General features: G+C 32.0%; 1 protein-coding gene across 1 annotated transcript in view; it reads left to right on the top strand.

Moving 5' to 3' along the window:
* Positions 1–17,981, top strand: part of LOC145243561 (phenylalanine--tRNA ligase, mitochondrial-like) — an 81,047-nt gene that overhangs the window by 1,352 nt on the left and 61,714 nt on the right. The gene's annotated exons all lie outside the window — the stretch shown is intronic.

Raw genomic sequence — 17,981 nt, 5'->3', positions numbered from 1 at the left:
ATTTATTTAAAATTATTTATTTACAGTTTATTTATTTACAAATTATTTATTTATTTATTTATAATTTATTTATTTACAATTTATTTATTTACAATTTATTTATTTATAAATTATTTATTTATTTATTTAAAATTATTTATTTACAATTTATTTATTTATTTATTTAAAATTATTTATTTACAAATTATTTATTTATTTATTTATAATTTATTTATTTATTTACAATTTATTTATTTACAATTTATTTATTTATTTACAATTTATTTATTTATTTACAATTTATTTATTTATTTACAAATTATTTTATTTACAAATTATTTATTTATTTATTTACAAATTATTTATTTATTTATTTACAAATTATTTATTTACAATTTATTTATTTATTTATTTACACATTGTTTATTTATTTACAAATTATTTATTTATTTACAAATTATTTATTTACAAATTATTTATTTATTTACAAATTATTTATTTATTTACAAATTATTTATTTACAAATTATTTATTTATTTACAAATTATTTATTTACAATTTATTTATTTATTTACAAATTATTTATTTATTTACAAATTATTTATTTACAAATTATTTATTTATTTACAAATTATTTATTTACAATTTATTTATTTATTTACAAATTATTTATTTATTTACAAATTATTTATTTACAAATTATTTATTTATTTACAAATTATTTATTTACAATTTATTTATTTATTTACAAATTATTTATTTACAATTTATTTATTTATTTACAAATTATTTATTTACAAATTATTTATTTATTTACAAATTATTTATTTACAATTTATTTATTTATTTACAAATTATTTATTTATTTACAAATTATTTATTTACAAATTATTTATTTATTTACAAATTATTTATTTACAATTTATTTATTTATTTACAAATTATTTATTTATTTACAAATTATTTTATTTACAAATTATTTATTTACAAATTATTTATTTATTTACAAATTATTTATTTACAATTTATTTATTTATTTACAAATTATTTATTTACAATTTATTTATTTATTTACAAATTATTTATTTACAAATTATTTATTTATTTACAAATTATTTATTTACAATTTATTTATTTATTTACAAATTATTTATTTATTTACAAATTATTTATTTACAAATTATTTATTTATTTACAAATTATTTATTTACAATTTATTTATTTATTTACAAATTATTTATTTATTTACAAATTATTTATTTACTTACAATTTATTTATTTATTTATTTAAAATTATTTATTTACAAATTATTTATTTATTTATTTATAATTTATTTATTTATTTACAATTTATTTATTTACAATTTATTTATTTATTTACAATTTATTTATTTATTTACAAATTATTTATTTATTTACAAATTATTTTATTTACAAATTATTTATTTATTTATTTACAAATTATTTATTTATTTATTTACAAATTATTTATTTACAATTTATTTATTTATTTATTTACAAATTGTTTATTTATTTACAAATTATTTATTTATTTACAAATTATTTATTTACAAATTATTTATTTATTTACAAATTATTTATTTATTTACAAATTATTTATTTACAAATTATTTATTTATTTACAAATTATTTATTTACAATTTATTTATTTATTTACAAATTATTTATTTATTTACAAATTATTTATTTATTTACAAATTATTTATTTACAATTTATTTATTTATTTACAAATTATTTATTTATTTACAAATTATTTATTTATTTATTTACAATTTATTTATTTATTTACAAATTATTTATTTATTTACAAATTATTGATTTATTTATTTACAAATTATTTATTTATTTACAATTTATTTATTTATTTACAAATTATTTATTTATTTACAAATTATTTATTTATTTACAAATTATTTATTTACAATTTATTTATTTATTTACAAATTATTTATTTATTTACAAATTATTTATTTATTTATTTACAATTTATTTATTTATTTACAAATTATTTATTTATTTACAAATTATTGATTTATTTATTTACAAATTATTTATTTATTTACAAATTATTTATTTATTTATTTACAATTTATTTATTTATTTATTAATTTACAAATTACTTAGGACCTCTATCCAATCCTGACTGATAGAACAGAAGCATGTTACCCCCGTGAAGTAAATAATGGATTCTGTTTGAAATTCCGTCCAGATTCCTGAATTCAACGGACACATTCCCAAATCTGACAAGATACACCTGAAGAAGGTCTGAGGATTACATCGATCGAACCATTATGAAAAAAAATGGCACTCGAGGTGAAAACAGTAGTCCGAAGATTCCAAGTAACATGGTAAGCACATACCTTTTGCACATGTGTGTTCTCGCCGGGTAGCAATCAAGAAACGAAATCAAATAAACACAAAACCTCCTTTTATACATACGTGCGTGGTCTTTCATTCTCTGATTCTCGCTTTTTCGCGTGTGGACTGTAATCCGTTTCGTAGTTGTTTAACTTGGGATGAATCTTTAATGGGGAAGGGGAAACTACCTAGGCTAAAGTTAGTTCATTCTCACTTGTTCTTCTATTTGGAAATTGAGAGACACACACACGGGTAAACTCTCGATATAGCATTTGCTCCCTGATTCAGACCGATGATCCCACTATGTAACACATTGTGTTGGATAATTAGACATGTTCAAGCGAACAAGCCATTCTTAAAACAGGGAAATGAGGGGGGGGGCATTCACATTATGTGAGTGAAAAATAACCATTAACCAGAAAGGATCATATCTTGCTTGTTACTGTCGTCCAGAGCAGAAATTAGAAGTCAGAAAGACTCAGATTAACTTTAAAAAATTCATCACCTCCTATATTTCGACACCAGCATTTGTAGCACATTTTCTCTAGAGAACTAACATTTTACCCCCCCCCCAACACTATTTCAATCACATCACCTGCAGATGGGTCCATTTCCATTTCCTTCCAGGTTATTGCGACATGTACTAATGTAACCCTTACCAAAATTCCTGCTAGGTAACATAATTGCTATTGACATAGGGTTCCGATACGTAACAATTGTTTAAGAGTATCTGTTCTCCAGATGCTGCACTTCTATTTCTTGTTCTCTTTCGGTGGAGGAGAAATCCTTCACGACTGAGACAATTTTTATTTTTGTACCTTTTCTCCACGTTAAAAAAACGACCCTGGTGTCTAACTCTGTCCCGTGGGGAGGCATAGTAAATAGGTGCTCTGCCAGTGGAGGAGAAATCTTTCACGACTGAGACAATTTTTATTGTTGTTCCTTTTCTCCACGTTAAAAAACGACCCTGTTGTCTAACTCTGTCCCGTGGGGAGGCATAGTAAATAGGTGCTCTGTCAGTGGAGGAGAAATCCTTCACGACTGAGACAATTTTTATTGTTGTTCCTTTTCTCCACGTTAAAAAACAACCCTGGTGTCTAACTCTGTTCCGTGGGGAGGCATAGTAAATAGGTGCTCTGTCAGTGGAGGAGAAATCCTTCACGACTGAGACAATTTTTATTGTTGTTCCTTTTCTCCACGTTAAAAATCGACCCTGGTGTCTAACTCTGTTCCGTGCGGAGGCATAGTAAATAGGTGCTCTGTCAGTGGAGGAGAAATCTTTCACGACTGAGACAATTTTTATTGTTGTTCCTTTTCTCCACGTTAAAAAACGACCCTGGTATCTAACTCTGTTCTGTGCGGAGGCATAGTAAATAGGTGCTCTGTCAGTGGAGGAGAAATCCTTCACGACTGAGACAATTTTTATTGTTGTTCCTTTTCTCCACGTTAAAAAACGACCCTGGTGTCTAACTCTGTCCCGTGGGGAGGCATAGTAAATAGGTGCTCTGTCAGTGGAGGAGAAATCTTTCACGACTGAGACAATTTTTATTGTTGTTCCTTTTCTCCACGTTAAAAAACGACCCTGGTGTCTAACTCTGTCCTGTGGGGAGGCATAGTAAATAGGTGCTCTGTCAGTGGAGGAGAAATCTTTCACGACTGAGACAATTTTTATTGTTGTTCCTTTTCTCCACGTTAAAAAACGACCCTGGTGTCTAACTCTGTCCCGTGGGGAGGCATTGTAAATAGGTGCTCTGTCAGTGGAGGAGAAATCTTTCACGACTGAGACAATTTTTATTGTTGTTCCTTTTCTCCACGTTAAAAAAAAATAGGTACACTTGTTTTTAAACAATTATGTCTTCTTTTCAGAATGTTGAATACAAGATGGATAAAAACCAAATTCGCGTAAGGTTCTTATTTTAATTCAAGCTAGGCCGAAAAGCTGCTGAAACAGTTCACAATATCAACAAAGCATTTGACCCAGGAACCACTATTGAATGCACAGCACAATTGTGGTTCAAGAAATTTTGTGGCGGTGACAAGAGTCTTGGAGATGATGAGTGTAGTGGTCGGCCATCGGATGCTGACAACGATCAATTAAGAGCCTTAGTCGAAGCCTCCTTACAAAACTGTTTAAAGGAGAAGTACTTTCCAACACCCTGGAAAACCTCATCAGTATGCCCTGTATTTAAGAATTCAGGTTATAAGTCACCTCCCTCTCAGTACAGACCAATAAGTCTCCTGTGTGTCATGAGTAAGTTGTTGGAATCCATATTAAATAAAGAAGTAGTCAACCACCTCAACAGAAACAACCTTCTTAGTGACATGCAATATGGTTTCAGCTCTGCAAGATCCACAGCAGATGTGCTAACGGTTATATCACATAGGATTACTGAATCTCTTGACAAATGTTTCCTTTCCAGGGCAATTGCTCTTGACATATCAAAGGCCTTCGATAAGGTATGGCATAAGGGCCTACTTCACAAGATTTCCAGCTACAGTATTACTGAAAATGTTTTCTCAATCATTAAATCATTTCTCTCCGATAAGTTCATAAGAGTAGTGGTTGATGGGCAGAAATTAGAGGCCCACAGTATTAATGCTGGAGTCCCCCAGGGATCAATCCTGGGCCCAACTCTCTTCCTGATCTACATCAATGACCTCCAAAACATATACTTAAATCATTCGTTGACATCTATGCTGATGACACGACCATCTATGGCAACACATCAAAGGCCGTAAATGAAAAAGTTCTAATTCTCTCTCCTCTGATCTTGAGCACATGGTACAATGGGGGAAGAGGTGGCTGGTCACTTTTAATTCATCCAAAACCAAGCTTCTATCTTTACATCATCAACACTCTGATTCCCATTTGGCATCAATTGAAATAGATGGATCCTGTCTTGGGGAGGCTCCATGTTTTGACAAGTTTCTGGGTTTGACCTTTACTCCTGATCTGAAATGGAACACGTACATCAAATCTGTTGCCAGGGATGCTGGGAAAATGGTGGGATCCTTCTACCGCTCCAGAAGATATCTCACTACTAATGCAATTCTCTATCTGTATAAAAGCCAAGTATGTCCAAGGATGGAGTACTGCTGCCACATCTGGGCAGGAGCTGCTAAAAACAGCCTATCCTGCCTTGACAGAGTACAAAATAGACTTTGTGGTTTAGTGGGGGATGCCCTTTTCTCTCCTCTGTAACCTCTCTCCCACAGAAGAGACGTTGCGAGCCTATCCTTGTTTTATTGTTATTTCCAAGGCAGGTGCTCGTCTGAGCTCCAATCCCTCGTCTCCCCTCGCCAATCTTTCGTGATAAACACCCGTCTGGCTGAAACTACTGTCAATAATTTTCCCCACTCTTTATCTGTGCCTAAATCAAAACGTAGATTCCATGAGCAAAGCTTCTTTCTTAGAACTGCACGCCAGTGGAACTCTCTGCCGCTTGCCTGTTTCCCACCTGACTACAACTTGGACGTTTTCAAGTCCAACATAAACAAACTCCTGACAAACCGCCCCCTTAAGTAAGACACTCTATCAAAACCCCCCAATACTAATGATTACTACAATACTATCTCATTGATTACTGTACACACAATAACCCTTATCCCTGAGTGGCCTTCGGGCCTTGATAAGTGGTGAACTCCATGTAAAAAAAATGAAGAAAAAAAGCCAATCCATGCAGAACTGTTTCAGAACTTGCTTTTGAATTAGATATAACGTGTACAACGATTTCCAACCACTTAAAAAAGGATGGAAAGACAAAAACTTGATAAATCAGTGCCTCACGAATTGAACGAAAACCAAAAGAAACGCTGTTATGAAGTGTCATCTTCCTTTCTTTTATGCAACAAGAACAACCTGTTTCTCGATCGGGTTGTGACTTTGTTATGAAAAGTGGGGTCTTTATGTCAACCGGTGATGCTCAGCTTAGTGATTAGATGCTGACAAAGTTCCACAACATTTCCTGAAGCCAGATTTGCACCAAAAGAAGGTCATGCTGAGTTTTTGGTTTTGAGTCCTTGGTTGTCTGCGACCGGTTTCATCCATTAGTTTTTGGAATGCAGACGAAACCATTATGGTGAAGAAGTACTGTCAACAAATGGATGGAATGCATCAGAAACTTCAACAACATCCAACATGAGTCAACAGAAAAGGACCAATTCTCCTCTACGACAATGCCCGACTTTGCAGAAGTTGAACAGAATTGGGTTATGAAACTACCTCATCTGCCATACTCATACATCTCACCAACCGACTACCACTTTTTCAAGCATCTCAACAATTTTCTGCATCAGAAATGTTTCAAAAACCAAAGCGATATCAAAGATGCCTCCAGCAACTTCATCGCCACCAGAATGCAAGATTTTTACATTACTGACATAAATACACTTGTTTTGCATTGGCAAAAGTGTGTTGATTTTGAATGTGCTTATTTCGATCAATAAATTTTTGTTTGAGCCGAAATATGTTCATTTGAATTTATAAGTTAAAAACCAAACTTTCTTGTCAACCTGATATTTTCAGCAAATTTTATTCCAGATATTTCCTCATTGGAAACTTGCACACTTTTCCTATCGACATTGCCCCGACATTGCCCCGGGATTCAGAACCAATATGACCAATCACCAGCTCGTCTGTCTCTCTCAAACTGATTGACTACCAACTGATTAACTCTAAATCTATAAAAAAAACTTTCATTCCTAATGTAATCAATACAAGTCTAATTACGTTTATTATTATCTGTTCGATTTATGTTAAAATTCCACAATTGACATTCTTTTTGCAATCAAAACATTTTTTCCTTCATTGCATTTTTCACGTTTACTATCTTTAATAATAACAATAATAAAAACAACAATAATAACAATAATAACAATAATAAAAACAACAATAATAACAATAATAAAACAATAATAATAACAATAATAAAAATAACAATAACAACCATAATAACAACAATAATAACAACAATAATAATAATAGCAATAATAATAATAACAACAATAATAATAATAATAATGATAATAATAATGATAATAGCAATAATAATAATAGCAATAATAATAATAACAATAATAATAATAATAATGATAATAATAATAATAGCAATAATAATAATAATAACAATAATAATAATAATAATGATAATAATAATAACAATAATAATAATAATAATAATGATAATAATAATAATAACAATAATAATAATAATAACAATAATAATAACAATAATAATAATAATAATGATAATAATAATAATAATAATAGCAATAATAATAATAACAACAACAACAATAATAATAATAATAATAATAATAACAACAATAATAACAACAATAATAATAACAATAATAATAATAATGATGATAATAATAATAATAATAACAATAATGATAATAATAATAACAATAATAATAATAATAATAATAATAATAATAACAACAATAATAATAACAATAATAATAATAACAACAATAATAATAATAACAATAATAATAACAACAATAATAATAATAATAGCAATAATAATACCAATAATAATAACAACAATAATAATAACAATAATAACAACAATAATAATAATAATTTTTTAGGTCATTCGGCATTGCTACAATATAACAAAAAACAATTTTCTAATAGAAAAATGATCCCCCAAAAAGGGGGGGGACAAAAGAAATAACTGTCGTAAAGAGAAGAAAAATATCTGATTACAAACATTAAATGCAGTTTTTATGGGTCTTATTCTGTTCTTTAATCCTCACATTCCATAAGCGATGTTTCTGACAAAGGAGGGAGAATTGCTGTTTTCTGGGTCCAAATCTATCTGGCTAACATTTATTGTTGGATAATCTCTGACCTGAAGTAATATTTTATTTTTTTCTTAAACATATAAGCGTATAAGAAGGCTATAGCAATGCAGGAAGTGGTGTTAACATTATTTTTCCTTAATTTTTGGCTTCTTACATCAAGTGGCTTCATGATTTGTCAGGAGCAATTTCCATAAAAAAAAACTTGTCCCGAGCAAAAATTGGCAGCATCAATCCAGCCAGAAAATCTTTGAATTGTACAGGGTTGAACGATAAAATTGCCACAACACAAAAGACGGCATGATTTCATTTCCATTTGATGAAAAAACGGTTTTCTTTTTTTGTTGCAATCTACTAGTTGGCCAGTTGTATACAAATCCCAAGAGCCATAGGAGCCGTCTATCATGTTTGAAAGTGACACAATGTTCAACGAGCGAGATCGGAGATGCGCCGCTGTACAACTCATGCTCTTTACCGATCAAATTTATGACACAGGACCATTGCCAGCACCTTCGAAATGCATTGCTGGATTGTTACAAAGAACAGGGAAGTGGTCAAAATTTTTGGCCACGGTTATGATCTTTTGTGTGGTTTCAAATGAGGCCACATCATGTCACTTTAACATTTTTTTTTTTTTTTTTTTTTTTTTTTACAAAGGCATCACCACATTATCAAGGCCCAGAGGCCACTCAAGGATAAGGGTTAAAGAGTGTACAGTAGAAATTGGTCAATATAGTAATCATTAGTAATGAAAATTTGGCAAATTACATAACCTATATGGAACGGCCCATCAAGAACTTATTTACTTTAGACTTGAACACAACCATATTGTAGTCAGCCGGAAAGCAGAAAAACGGAAGACAATTCCACAGGCGTGCAGTTCTAAGAAAGAAGCTCTGTTCATGGAATCTACGTTTAGGTTTAGGCACAGATAAAGAGTGGGGGGAATTATTGATAGTGTTTACAACTAGACGAGTGTTTCTTGTGAAAGTTTGGCGAGGGGGGACCATAGATTGAAGCTCAGTTGAACACTTTCCATGAAAATAACGATACATCAGAGACAAACTCGCAACATCTCTTCTGTGAGATAGAGGTTGCAAGGAGGAGAAAAGGACATCTCCTACGAGGCTACGAAGTCTATTTTGAACTCTATCAAGGCAGGACAAGTCCTTTCTAGCAGCTCCTGCCCAGATGTGGCAACAGTATTCCATCCTTGGACGTACCTGGCTCTTATATAGATAGAGAATAGCATCAGCAGTGAGATATCTACTGGATCGATAGAAAGATCCCACCATTTTTCCAGCGGCCTTGGCAACAGATTTGATATACGTGTTCCATTTAAAATCAGGAGTAATGGTCAAGCCCAGAAGCTTGTCAAAACTTGAGGCCTCCTGAAGACGAGAGCCATTCATTTCAATTGATGACAAATGTGGATTAGAATGTTGATCATGTAAAGAGAGAAGCTTGGTTTTAGATGCATTAAAAGTAACCAGCCACTCCTTTCCCCATTGTACTACATGCTCAAGATCAGAGGAGAGAGAATTGCATCTTTATCGAACTGTCTAATTATTATTGTTATTTAGATATCTCCAGTTAAAAAAAAAAAACGAGTTTGTTTTACAGATTCGAAAAAATGGTCTTGACAATGAGTTAAAAATAAATTCAAGTTTCATGATATATTTTATTTAATTATTAGATGAAAGTACAGAATAGTTAACAAAACACCCTTCCTTCCCCAAGTTAAGAATGGGTTTCTAAATAATAACGTTATTTCAGCATGGTAGCATAAGTGCACAAGTACCTTTTATTTGTTATATATTTATCTGCTTGCTTGGTTTTTTTTTACCACTAAAATACAAACGTATGTACCTAGTACATTTTGTTAATTTTTTACTTTTTCACTTGTACTACAAGTGTTAAAAACAATTAAATAGTATTGTTTGGAAATCAAATTTGAAAAACTTGAAAATATTTTTTTTAAATCGACAAACCCAGAATAAAAAAATGAAACTTTTTTTCTGCTTCTGTTTTGAAAGCAGAAAAAACAGTTTTCTATTTTTAAGAGAATACAAACTCGTTAATACGCTGACAGCGATGGTTAGCTATGCACTAACCGTCACTGTCATCGTTTCCCTTTAAGCGATTTGAATTTCTATAAAAGATAACATTTTAAAGAAATTTCCACACAATAATTATCAAATATTTACATATTATACATGAAAATAATTCTGAAACTATTATTTATATCAAAATGGATGATATATACCGATTAATCTTATCAATTTTGAAATATTCTTTGTCAACTTTGCTTCATGTGGTCGTAAAAATAAAAAGCAAACACCAGTAGAGATGGACTTCTTTGCCTGTAAAATGTCAGCCATATCCAATCAAATTTAACCCCGTGCATATATATCCAAACGTAACATATGAAATGTAAACATTGAAAAAGCTGTTTTCCTTTTTGCTGTCGTAATTTTTTACCGTTTTTTTTTTTTCATTTTTAACTTGGAGCATAAAAATATTGAACGCATAAAAGAAAAATAAATTAACATCCTTGAAATGCTTATTCTATTCTCTTTTCATCAATGTAATTCTTTTAAAAATTGACCACCAAATAAAAAAGATATGACTTGTTGAAGCACATTAGGTATGTAATATTGCCGATGTCCACAAAAATACAGCATATGCTTGTAATGCTAGGCCTATTAGATTGAAAATTCTTTTTTTGGACCTTATCCAAGAGGGAGGTGCTAATGGTAGACGCACCAGCCAAGATGTTGCAACAAAACTCTACGCAAGGGCGAATGGTGGCTTTGTAGAAATACAGGATAATCTCAGGTGTGAGTAGTCTTCTAGCTCGATAGAGGGAACCCACCTTCTTTGCAGCAGCCTTCGCAATATCCTCAATGTATTTGTTTTTAACTGTTGAAATCACTATTATTAATTTTTATTTATTGCGGACTATTATCCTCATCTTTTTCTTAATTGTGTCACGACGTTTCGGCCAACTATTCCTCTGGCCTTCATCAGGTGGTAACCGCGACGGATAGGAACTTCGAATCTCCTGACTGCATTCACTGCCTTGCATAGTTGTTGTCGTCTCACCACATTGCCACCTGACGAAGGCCAGAGGAATAGTCGGCCGAAACGTCGTGAAACAACTAAGAAAAGATGAGGATAATAGTCCGCGATAAATAAAAATTAATAAAATAGCAAAGGTGTTTTAGCAAATAGGAAAATTCAAGATTAAAATTGAAATTGCGAAAGGGAAAGCCAGAGAAAGCAAAGAATATGAAAAGCAAAATTAAGAAAAGGAAAGAAAAAATAGTAAGAAGCAGAAAAAAAATGGACAAATACAGATAGACATAGTGGAGAAGGAAAAGGGTATACACAGACGGAAAACTATTGTTAATAATCTATATATATAAAAGCCAAAAATCTGTGTGTATGTATGTATGTATGTTTGTTTGTAACGCTAAAAATTTTGACAGACGGAACCAAACTTGACAAATTTGGTATCATATCGAAGCCCCATCACCCGGATGACAAATATCGAAATTTCACGTCAAACGGACCACTAGAAGTGGGTCAACTGATCAGTTTTCTTCAAGGGGGGCCCCCCAAATCCCAAACATCTGTGTGTATGTAGGTTTGTATGTAACGCTAAAACTTTTGACAGACACAACCAAACTTGACAAATTTGCTATCATATTGAAGCCCCATCATCCGGATGACAAATAACGAAATTTCACGTCAAACGCATCACTAGAAGTAGGTCAACTGATCAGTTTTTTTCAAGGGGGGCCCTCCAAAAACCTGTCATTATCTTCTATATATATAAAAGCGAAACGTCTGTGTGTTTGTATGTTTGTATGTAACGCTAAAACTTAGGGTAGATAAAACAAATAATACATAGAGATGAAAGATTCCTCTCCCCTAAGAATATGTTCAATATCTGCTTATGTTTTTTCATTGTTTATACGGTCCCGAGCAACGCCGGGTAGCCCTGCTAGTCTTCTATATATATAAAAGCCAAACGTCTGTGTGTATGTATGTTTGTTTGTAACGCTAAAACTTTTGAAAGACGGAACCAAACTTGAAAAATTTGGTATCATATCGAAGCCCCATCACCCGGATGACAAATATCGAAATTTCATGTCAAACGGACCACTAGAAGTTGGTCAACTGATCAGTTATCTTCGAGGGGGGGGGCCCAAAAAACCTGTCATTATCTATATATATAAAAGACAAATGTTTGTTTGTAATGCTAAAACTTGAGATGAAAGATTCCTCTCCCCTAAGAATAAAACATATGTTCAATATCTGCTTTTGTTTTTTCATTGTTTATACGGTCCCGAGCAACGCCGGGTAGCCCTGCTAGTATATTTCTAAAACAGATAAATGTAGGTAAGTTGAGGTCATTTTGACCCAGGCAGAAGGATAACTGTGTGGAAATATGGGTGACCATTTAGGAAGGCTAGGCGCTGTATCTACCTTCTGGGAAGGTTGGGAATGAGGCTAGCAACTTTTCTATTTGGCTAGTTAACAAAAATATTTAGTTGTCTAAGGTCAACTAAAGATATGTTTGTCTGTAGAGGCCTGTACAATAATAAAATTTGAATGAAATGATTAAATGAAAATGATATATGGGATAATAAATTAATAAAAATTTAGAGTACCATTGCTATCCACATAATAAAAATTTAGAGTACCATTGCTATCACCATAATAAAAATTTAGAGTAGCAAAATTAAAGAACAGTACTATTAAATAAGCAACAGCATCAATCGAAGTAATAAAACCATTGCTTCGATTGGTACTGTTGTTTTATTTAATAACACTGTTGTCTGAGTTAATAGTACTGTTGCTTATTTAATAGTACTAAACGTTTGCTGATTACAAGTAATGCTCTAATAATTTAATGCATACGTGTTTGTCTGCACATATATCCATATACGAATTCGAATTAAAATAATATTCACTATTATATATTTGATACAATATAATAATAAAGAGAATTGGCTCTATAATAATAAATATGAAATCCGCATGAATCAAAATATAATAACGAGGCGTATTTTATAACCATTACTCCTGATCTTAAATGGAATACGTACATCAAATCTGTTGCCAAGGCCGCTGGAAAAATGGTAGGATCTTTCTATCGATCCAGAAGATATCTCACTGCTGATGCTATTCTCTATCTATATAAGAGCCAGGTACGTCCAAGGATGGAATACTGTTGCCACATATGGGCAGGAGCTGCTAGAAAGGATTTGTCCTCCGTTGATAGAGTTCAAAATAGAGTTCATAGCCTCGTAGGAGATGTCCTTTTCTCTTCCCTGCAACCTCTATCTCACAGAAGAGATGTTGCGAGTTTGTTTCTGATGTATCGTTATTTTCATGGAAAGTGTTCGACTGAGCTTCAGTCTATGGTCCCTCCTCACCAAACTTTCACAAGAAACACTCGTCTAGCTGTAAACACTATCAATAATTCCCCCCACTCTTTATCTGTGCCTAAACCTAAACGTAGACTCCATGAACAAAGCTTCTTTCTTAGAATTGCACGCCTGTGGAATTGTCTTCCGTTTTCCTGCTGACTACAATATGGTTGTCTTCAAGTCTAACTAACGTAAATAAGTTCTTGATGGGCCATTCCATATAAGTTATCAATTAATCATTACTAATGATTACTATATTGTCCAATTTCTACTGTACACTTTAACCCTTATCCTTGAGTGGCCTCTTAGCCTTGATAATGTGGTGATGCCTGTGTGTAAAAAAAAAAAAAAAAAAAAAAAAAAAAGGGGGGCAACTTTGAGTAACTTGCTAGTAACGTTATATGCTAGTAATGTAACATGTTGCACAAAGCGATAATTATCAGACGGAACCAAGAAAGTGCTCTGTGCAGAATTTAGTAATTATAATCGGCGAAACCTGCTAATCAGCTGCGTTGTGTGTTAATAATGTGATACGGAGTTGAACTCTTGCTTGTGTTGGGTAGGTGCCGGAAAGTCAAGGAAGGACATATCAAACTAATTTCCATTGACAGTTCGTGCACCCGTGTTGCGAGACAGGTCAATGAGTGTATTTTGGGTGTGAGCCAGTTAACGGGAATTACAGCCCCCCCCCCCCACACACGTAAAATAAAAAGGAGGAAGCACGTGTTCAGAGGAGTCTTCAGTTCAAGTTTTGAGTCCGACAAACAGTTGTCGGATTAAAAACAGGGGTGCACCATTTGGCCGTGAAATAAAGTCCTGTTTGTCCAGAAAATGAGATTTGCATCGTTGTTATGAGCTTTTTGTTCCAGGCGAGTCGACATGGTCAAGAGAAGTGAGGAAGAGATAAGGTATGTTCCTGCTTTTATTTAATAAACTCCCCAAAAGGGCTGATGTGCCGTAAAAATGAACATTGACTCAAAATAAGACCCCCCCCCTACACACACACATAACACGGCTCGCAAAGTTAAGATTACGTTATATTCTGGTACGAGGTTGACGGAATACACTGGAACTTCTCTGGAAGCAAAAATACTTATTAAGGGCTTGTGGCTTGTGATCAGAGTAAAACCATGGCCATTTTGTGAATTTTTTTTACTGTATAGATAATTGCTAGGGCTTCTTTCTCAATTTGACTATACCTTCGTTCAGTAGATGTCAACGACTTTGATGCATGTGCAATGATGGCTTTCTTTGCTGCCATCAGAAAAATATGATATTACTGCTCCGACCCCCATAGTTTGAAGCATCCGTTACAACAGTAATGTCTAATGACGGATCATAGTATGTCAGCAATAGATCAGAACCAAGAAGTTTTGATTTTCTCAAATGATTCTTTGCATGTGCTTGACCAGTTCCATTTGGTATCTTTATGTAAAAGATTATTTAGAGGCCCCCGTAACTTGTGCAGTTTTTTTTTTTTTACATGGTGGTCACCACTTATCAAGGCCTGGAAACCATTCGGGGATAAGGGTTATTGCGTGTATAGTAATCAATGGGATAGATAGTATCGTAGTAATTGTTAGTATTGGAGATTTGATAAAGTGTCTTACTTAAGGGGCTGGTTTATCAGGAATTTGTTTATGTTGGACTTGAAGACATCCAAGTTGTAGTCAGATGGGAAACAGGCAAACGGAAGAAAGTTCCACCGGCGTGCACTTCTAAGAAAGAAGCTTTGTTCATGGAATCTACATTTTGATTTAGGCACAGATAAAGAGTGGGGAAAATTATTGACAGTGGTTTCAGCTAGATGTGTGTCTTTTTTGAAATTTTGGTGAGGGGTGATCATAGATTGAAGCTCAGACGGGTGTTTGCAGTTTGGGTAAGAAGGAATCAAAACGACTTACAAGGCTCAGAACGGATCATAGTGTTGCAACATCCTTTGGAGCTGCCATAAGCTTTATTGCCTGAACATTTCCCGGGTCTGATTTCCGACCAATTTTGTCAAATATGAATCGAAGGTATTTCATAGAAGTTTGGAAGAATTTGCATTTGTTTGGTCTTAAGTGAAATCCATATTGTTGAACAAATAATAAACAGACAATAAATAAATAAATTTAAAAAAAAACGAAAAAAAAAAAAAAAAAAAAAACTCTAGAATACATTTTTGTGACAATGTTTTGTTTTAATTAATATTTTGATTTTTTTTTAACTTTATTTGCAAATCATGTTAATACAAAATTAAAAAATGTAGATCTTTTTTTTTTTAGAAAAAAAAACGAAACAAAAAACAAAAAAATCTTAGTGATTTCTTTCCATGGACAAGAATAAAAATATCTTTGTTGCACAAACTGGACAACTTCAAATAAGAATTATCTTTGCTCATTTAATCATTAAGATGAACACAACGAACATTTCTAAGCACCGAACATCGTAGATATCAAACATTTTTATAAAGTTTATGACATTTTTGTACCTTATGTTTTGTGAGGTTCGAAAAAAGTTCTGTTGAGATTTCTTTTTCCGTCACTCTAGCAGTACATACGTCCGAGTTTTTTTTTTAGATGAGGATCGATTACTTGTATCATTCGGACCACTGTTCTCATCTTGAGTGTTATTTTCACAACATTTTGGTTGATGTAACCTTCGACCTTCTTCAAGGCTTTCTTGTCAAACATGGAATATGGGAATCTCTGTTGCACACTGGGAATCTGCATAGGATTTCGAACGGAACCGTTTATTTAATCCGCAGAAGTGGTATGCTCTTGTTCCATCAGCCACGACCGGGTAGCAGTCCTAAGTAACCTGCAATTGCAGTTTAGGTGTCGCCGGCATTGAAAATTGAACCTTCAACCTCCAGAAGAGTGTAACGTTTACAACTGAATTTTACATCGAAGGTTACGTCGAGTGAAACGTTATGAAAATAACACTCAAAATGAAAATGGTAGTCTGAGGAATAATATGAGTACATGCTCTATTGTAACGTTGAGCTTTGAAGGATTCATTTGCTCCTAAACCAAAACAAAACATTTTTGCATGCGCCTCTGCTGTATCAAAGAAGCCACACTTGAAAAAAAAAAAAAAAGTGCGTTTGATTATTCCTTATCCGTTTTCAAAGATTCTACGCAATATTTCCTTTACGTAAACCTGTTCGATGCATTTTTTTATTCACATTCTATGAAACTCATTTGTAGAAAGTCCCGCTCAGCTTTCCGAATGACAAACTTCATAAAGACAGTCAGTCACCCAAACATGGCGTATTCAATTGAGGTGTAAATTAAAATTCACCCACACGTCAGGCGGGTCTAATACTTTTGAAATTCCAAAAAAGTAAATACACAAAAAAAACTGCAAGGTCATTTTGATTGTACCCGCATATGTCAAGAGAGCCAATCGCAACAATCAGAAAATGTTCTGATTGTCATTTCTTTTGTTATAGTTATCATGGATGTGAGTGACCAACATAAAAAAAGTAAATAAATAAAATTTTTTAAAAATAAATAAATCAAGATGCATTTCTCATCCTAAGGAGTCACTGCCCCCCTGTTTGTGTGAAGAGAGGGCAGCACTAGCAACAACGGTGCTTCTATATTACGATAATGAAAAAAAAAAAAATTGAATTTCAAGTAAAACAAAATGGTACCTACATAATTATGTCATAAATAGTAACATATTCAAAAATTATGAAAAATGATCAGGTAGAAAAATAATTTTTAATGAAAAATTAATAAATTTTATTCGATAAAGTTTATATCAGGAATAAAATTTGTCTGACATTTTAAATTACATTCATCACATGACGCAAGCAAAAGAACTTAATTATCTCCCCTGTCAACTCTTCTTTTTAAGAAGCGTATTATAGTGATTTTGCTGCCTTTCACAAATTTCTGTTCGCATTAATAACCATTTTTCTATCTTAATGGTTTTTTGTAATTTTTGGATATGTTACTGTTTGAGACCTGAGAATTACGTAGGTACTATTTGTTTCACTTGAAATTCAATATTTTGTTTTTGTTTTTCCGATATAGAAGCAACAAAACAACTTTTGCTCCCAAACAATTCAGATCAGTTTCACTAAAAAAAGTAAAAATTAAGACAAACACACAGAGTGTTCCTGATTACCGTAAAAAAAACATGTCTTAAAATGTGCATATATATATATTTTCTCAAGCGTAAAAATATGTTTGTGGGGGATGATCTATGGATTTTAGCTTTACTGGTTGTTTAAAAATCAATAAATATTTATTTTATTATCAGCAGTGGAAGAATTTGCTTTAAACAAAATAAAAAAAGACAAAAGATTCGCTTTTGGCATCAGAAAGTAGGCACATTTTTTTTCAGATGTTGATAACGATTCTGATACTCAAAAAGTTCGG

The sequence above is a fragment of the Euprymna scolopes genome, chromosome 22 (genome assembly GCF_053919585.1).
Source record: "Euprymna scolopes isolate OS-2025 chromosome 22, ASM5391958v1, whole genome shotgun sequence".
In the NCBI taxonomy this organism is placed as follows: Eukaryota; Metazoa; Mollusca; class Cephalopoda; order Sepiida; family Sepiolidae; genus Euprymna; species Euprymna scolopes.
This window is presented reverse-complemented; position numbering and strand designations above follow the sequence as displayed.